Below are 6,357 nucleotides of genomic sequence, written 5' to 3' on the forward strand. Positions count from 1 at the left end.
TTTCTGGAGGAGGAGCAGTGGGGCTGAGGCCAGCAGGATTTCTCTGAGAGCAGCAGTGGGGCTGAGACCAGCAGGATTTCTGCAGGAGGAGCAGTGGGGCTGAGGCCAGCAGGATTTCTGGAGGAGGAGCAGTGGGGCTGAGGCCAGCAGGGTTTCTCTGAGAGGAGCAGTGGGGCTGAGGCCAGCAGGATTTCTCGAGGAGGAGCAGCTCAGTAGCACAGAGAACACCCTGCTCAGGGCTGCTGCCCTCCTCGGTGTCACCAGTGGCTTTTCCATGGTGACTGGTGAGCGTGGTGCGTGCCACGGCGTCCCCGCCGCTGGCCTCGGAGCATCCTGGCCGCTCCGGCCCGGCGCTGGGGCTGGAGACGAGCCACAGGCCCCGGCACAGGGCAGCATTTCCCTAAGTGCTGTTTGCTGAGGCAGGTGCTATTCCTTACATTATGGCCAGGACATTTAAATCTCGCTGATTGGCGTTGTTGTCTCAAAGACGGTGTTTTTCCTGCTGAGAAACTGCATTAGATCGGCGAAACGGAGCTCATTTCCATTCACTCAGCAGTCTCTCTAGAAATGACATGCAGTGCTTGAAACTGTTTATTTCCAAATTCAGGCCTCCTCCGCATCAGTCATCAGCTTCAATTACCAGTTTTCCGGAGCCGAGCCATCAGGCAGTCTGACACGAGGGTCCAACCTAATTCCCACCTTCTCCAAAGTCAAGAGCATAATGTGCAGATGAAAAGGTGGAAAATAGCCTGGACTTCATTAGCATGCAGAGCCCGGCTGTTCATTTGCTTGCTGCGAATGGAAGTTCTGACACTCGGCGCCTTCTGCAATATGAGAAAAGTCCTCTTCAGAGTATATGATGTCCTCACCAGCCAGCAAAGGTCATCAAAAAGGCAGGCGCTGACCTCGCTCCCTGCTCTTCATGACTAGTTTATTGATTCCAGGAACACCTCATTACATGCCGGATCAACATATTATTGCCATGTTCAGCGGCTGAATTGTTTACAAGTGTCTTTATAACCAGCAAAAAGCCTTCCGGATGATGCATGACTACACTCATTTGGATGTGACCTGCCAATTAGATGTTATCCGATCCGGTGCCGTGTGTCCTGATCCCTGACCGGGCCCGCTGCCCTGCATCAGCACGGGCCCATTTACTACTTCTTTCGAACGGCTCTTTGGCAAAGTGTCCATTAGCCTGTCAGTCTGTAAATATTTTATTTTTTTTTACCTCGGCGGCAGCGGCGGAGGCGCCGCCGGCGCTGCCGCTCCGTCATTTGCTATGCATGAGGTTGATAATCAGCTGGGGGAGGCGAGGGGGTGTTTTATGGCGGCGTCTGATGGCCCACCCCATTTGCAGTCAGCGTGCGTGGCCCGCGCTCCCGCGCCGCGTGCCGCCCCGCCGCAGGGACCCGGCATATTTTATTCCGGCGCCGCGAGGCCGCTGATTTATCTGCGGGGGGAAGGCAGGAATGAACCCCCCCCGTGCTCAGCCTCCCCCTACCCTGCCTCCAAAGGCCCCATAACTTACCACCCAGCAAACGCATTTCCCCCTTCTCCGTCTTTCCGGTGCTTTGCGTCCTCCCTGGGTAATATATCGCACGGCGTTATTCATCCCGGCCCGCAGCCCGCGGTGTTTACACGCACGGAGACGCGAGAACTTCGAAAATAAATCACGGGGCACGACTACTATTTTAATCTCTCATTACAGACACTTCTGCGGCTCCATAAAGAAAAGAGTGGAGCAGCAACTTGACGAGCGAGTCCGTAAAGAGAGATCTGTGCCCAAAAGCGGCGCTGGGATGGCGCCTTCCGGGCACCCGTCTGCCCTGGCTGGGGGTTTGGTTTTTCCTCCTCAGCCTTTGGTGGTGGTGGGGTGGCTGAGATGCCGAAGGAAGCTCTGTGCAGCCGTGGATGTGGCTGTGATGTGATGTGCTGGTGCCGGGATGTCCGTGGCCTAGCTGGAACACAATAAAATGTTCACACGCGGCGCTCTCTGCCCGGAGCTCTGCAAACGTCGATCGAGTCACCAGCGCCCCTTGGCAAGTGCCAGGGCTGAAATCCCCTTGCTGGGGTTAAATCCAGGGACCAGAAGGGCTAAAGAGCTCCAAGGGTGAACCCACAACCCCAAAAACGCCGCATCTCCAGCGTCCTGCTCTCCGGAGCCAGCGTTGCACCTTCCCAATCCCAAAACCCGCCGTGCCAGGCCCTGGGCTGCCGAATCACAGGAATGTGTCGGGAGGGAGGAATGCCTGTGCTGGGTGACAGAAAACAGCTGACAGTCATCCCAGGACAGGGTCCAAACCTTCCTTACAACACGAAGCACTGGGAATTGGGGGGACTGGAGAAAGGGGGATTAGAATGCCTTTAAACAGCACAATTAGCTTCCAAAATAAAAACTGGAATGTGTTTGTTTAATTAGAACTGAGGCAAAATCCGCTCTCAGATCAGAGCAGCCTCAGAATCCAGAGACAGCACAATGCATTGACCTGAATTTGGAAAGGAGGGGGGAAAGTCTCCATTTCCTAGCAAATCCCTGGCTCTGGGCAGCCCTGGAGCTGCCTGTGTTGAATATTCAGAGGGCTGATTCCCCACGGTGAGCTCGGAGCCGGCGCTGCAGCCAGGTAGCAGCACAGGCTGGCACGGTGGGAATGGAGCCTGGCAGCTCCAAATCCCAAAAGTGGGATCTCCACCTGGGCACTGGCATCTCCTTCCCCCAGGGGAGGTACCAGGTCTGTCCCGAGTCCCCAGCGCGGTGTCTGGCCTTGTTTTCACTGTGATAAGCCTGCAGTGGTTTATCAAGCCCCAGACATCCACCCAAATTTGGCACCCCGTCCCTTTGCTTCTGTTTGTGCCCCTGTTTCTGGGCTTCTGTTCACGGTGTAAATTCTCCTTCAGAATGGGAGAAAAAAATCAGCTCCTTATGACGGCAGACATGAAAGTTGTATGACTGTGGAGAAGTGCATTAACCTTTCCTTTAGCTTGGAGAACTTCATAATCTTTTAAAAATCAACTTTTTATTAATTTTGGAGTGATGCTTAATGCCTGATGGGAGTGAGGAGCAGTGACATCGCCAGGGGAGCTCTTTGCCACTCTAACTTAAGGTCAGGCCTGCGAGTGCTGCAGGAACCACGGCCCATGCAGACATGGAATCATGGAATTGTTAAGGTTGGAAAAGCCCTCTAAGATCACTGAGTCCAAGTGTTCCTCCAGCACTACCGAGGCCACCGCTAAAGTGTGCCCCAGGTGTCACACCCGCCACCTCCAGGGATGGGGGCTCCACCAGTGCAGGAGCAGCCAAGCATCATTCTTCCCATGCATACAGCCCGTGGGGGTGAAGGAAACCGCTGGTGCTTGGCCAGCCTGGAGCTGGACCTCTGCATCCATGCAGGGAAGGGTGAAGGAGCCCCCCCAATTTTATTGTAGGATCGGGTTTCCCTGGGAGAAAATCAGGATGTCCTTCCTGGCCTGAAATTTGGATTTAGCGGGGCAGGCGTTCCTCCTCGGAGAGCGGGGCGAGGAGACAGGCAGGAGAACCCAGCCCTTTCCAGGGGCTCACGTAGGGAGGGCAGCAGCCGAAGGGCTGTGACTGCTGCACCCGCTGAGAGCGGCTCCTGACCTCACACCATGGGATCCACCTGGAGCCCGGAGCCGGGGACCGGAGCCTGGCCCCCCCGGATCGTGCCAGCCTCTCCGGGTGGTGGGCACACAGCGGGCAGGGCAGGCTCTTATCAGTTACTGCTAATTGATTATTTCACATATCGGTCTTGACGGGCTTTTGTCGCAGAGGGCTGCTGATGTTTTAGGGGTATGCAAGGCGAATCTCTGCCCGCGCTGCTGAATCCCCGGGCTGGGGCTCCGGAGCTGCCGGCGCGGCCCTCGCCGAGTGTTTCCAAACTGAATAGTCATTGGGTTGGCAGATAATTCAGAAACTATTTGTATGAGCTGTTTATCAAATTATTAACTGCACAGATGTTGTTTGGTTGAAGAGCAGCTGAACCTTCTCTCTGCCAGCCGCGGAGACAAAGGTCTGCAGGAATAATTGGAGATGTGCATGGAATATTAAATTAATTTACTGCTCTTAATTCTTATGCAAATCCTGACCTCTGATAGAGCCTATCAATTACCCTGCACATAGGGAAAAGAAAGGAGAACAGTTTCTTTCTTTTCTTTCCCCCCCTCTCCTTTTTTTTCCTGTTGTTCTCCAGTTTGGGATTTTGTTTCTTTGTTGTTTTGTTGTTGGGGGTTTTTTTTCGGTTTTTTTTTTTTCCCCCTTTTGAAAGGGAACTTGGGAAAGGAAATATTTGTGGGAGGAAAAAAAGCCATTTATTTGTGGGAGAAGCAAAGGGCCGGGATTATTTAATTGAATGTCCCGGTTGCAGCCTTGTCCCCTGGGAGACGGGGTGCGGTTTTTAACATTGTGGGGTGCTCAGGGGAGGCCTGGGAATGGAGGCCAGAGCCGGGCTGGAATAGCTCCACATGCTTCCCCAGGAGGGGCCCCACTCTGCCCCACCTAGCCCAAGGCACGGTGGTGGCTTGCAGGGGAAGAGGGCTGGAGGTGTGGGCTGATCCCGGCTGCGTTTTGGTGGGGCTGGGGGCAGGAGGGGGCCCCGGGCCCCGCTGGGTTCAGGTGGGTTGTCGGGGAGGGCTTCCTGATTCTGCAGTAATTACCAGGGAAGAAGAAAGGGAATTTGTTGTCACATCTATTGTGAGATGCCAGGTAAAATGAAGCAGGATTTAATTGGTCCTCGTTAAACGGAGCTGGGTTTCTCATATGGAGAAAGGCCTCGTGCGGGCAGTGTTTAATTGGGGCTGTGTGCGCGCTGCTCAGCCGGCGCTTAAAGGCAGGCGCCGGGCCCTGCTCTTTCATCCCATTTTCTAATAAGGATAAATAAACAGGATGAATAATGCCGTCAGTCTCTCCCCCGACCCCTGTGAGACCCCAGCAGTGCGGTGCTGTTCACCCCAGCGCCGCTCCCTGGGATCCATGAACCCAACACGAGCGGGGTCCCTCGGCACGGAGCGCCCGGTGCGGCACCGATGGGCTCCGTTAGCAGAACCCCCAGAGAGAACTTTGGGGCATTCCTTGGTTAGTGGCTGTCAGAGGGGAGCCTGAGGAGGGGATGGAGCTCAGGGGGCAGGAGGGGAAAGAAGGGAGAAAATAACGGAAAATAAAATTATGTCTTTCCTTTTTATTTTTCCTTTTTTATCTTTCCCCCTGTAAATCCCAGGAAGTGCTGGGAGACTGCACTCCCCCTCCCACGCAGCCCACTCGGGTAATTTCATTTATCCCGCAAATCTAATTAGCAATCCGTGGCTGACATTAATACGGATCTAATGAGGCCGGCGATGACCAGATTATCAAGCGAGCACTGACAGAGCCTTAAAGACACATCGAGCCTTGCCGTCGGTGTGACCCGGCGGGGGGAAAGCTGCCTTAACGGGGAGAAGAAAAAAAAAAAGGAAAAAAGAAAAGAAGGAAAGAAGGAAAGAAAGGGAAAAAAAAAAAAAAAAGAAGACGAGGGAGGGGGAGAGAAAAACAGGTGGAAAAGCGGTGCGGGTAGGGCTTGGCTGCTTGGCTTATTAAGGGAGCTGGAGCTTTTCTGGACACAGTTTATCCACCAGCATCGGGCCTCCGTCCCTGCTTCTCCCGAAATATCGTTCTGCAAAGGAGAAGAAGGAGGGGGAAAAGAAGGGGAAAAAAAAAAAAAAAAAAAGAAGAAGAAGAAGAAGAAGTCGGAGCCCAAGGAGTCGCTGTGCAATTTATTCCAAGGGGTGGCTGTTGAGAAGGCGGCAATTTGCGGCGGCCGGGGGTTATTTAGTGCGATATGAAATCAAATGATCCTATTGCTCAAATAACAGTGTCTGGGAGGAGAAGCGAGCGCGCTCCAAAGGTAATTGTCTCCAGATGATATTCCCATTATCCCCCAATCCCGGCCTAAACGCTGCCAGCGCCGGACTGGAATCGATACGGGGGGAGGACCGGGGGGATGCCGGGGCCGGGGGGAGGCATCCCCGGCACTGACCCCCCTCGGGAAGGGCGGCAGGGCTTCGGGAAGACCTGAAATTCCCTGTGGCTGCTGCCCGTCCGTGCCTCGGCCGGAGCGGCAACACCGGCGGGGGAGCCGAGCCCGGAGCCCAGGTAAGGAACCTCGGGGGAACGGGGAGAGGAGCCCGGCCCCTTCCGTGCCCCGGAGGGCGGCGGGTTCCGAGCGGAGCCTTCTGCATCGCGGCACCCCAGCACAGTCTGTCGGGTCCGGTGCGACCGCGGTCACTGCCTCTGGTCACTGCCTGCGGTCACCGCCGCCTCTGGTCACCGCCGCCTCTGGTCACCGCCGCCTCTGGTCACCGCCGCCT

General features: G+C 55.2%; 1 long non-coding RNA gene across 3 annotated transcripts in view; it reads left to right on the forward strand.

The window, feature by feature from the left end:
• The first annotated feature begins 5,587 nt into the window (after positions 1–5,587).
• The window catches only part of LOC107201365, a 6,752-nt gene continuing 5,982 nt past the window's right edge, over positions 5,588–6,357 (forward strand). For 2 of the 3 annotated variants that reach the window (XR_001520142.3, XR_001520143.3), the window contains exon 1: positions 5,588–6,142. This is a non-coding gene — a long non-coding RNA (uncharacterized LOC107201365). The remainder of the gene's footprint in view (positions 6,143–6,357) is intronic. The other variant, XR_001520144.3, reaches the window with a different exon arrangement.

This window comes from Parus major, chromosome 3 (genome assembly GCF_001522545.3).
Source record: "Parus major isolate Abel chromosome 3, Parus_major1.1, whole genome shotgun sequence".
NCBI classification, from domain to species: domain Eukaryota; kingdom Metazoa; phylum Chordata; class Aves; order Passeriformes; family Paridae; genus Parus; species Parus major.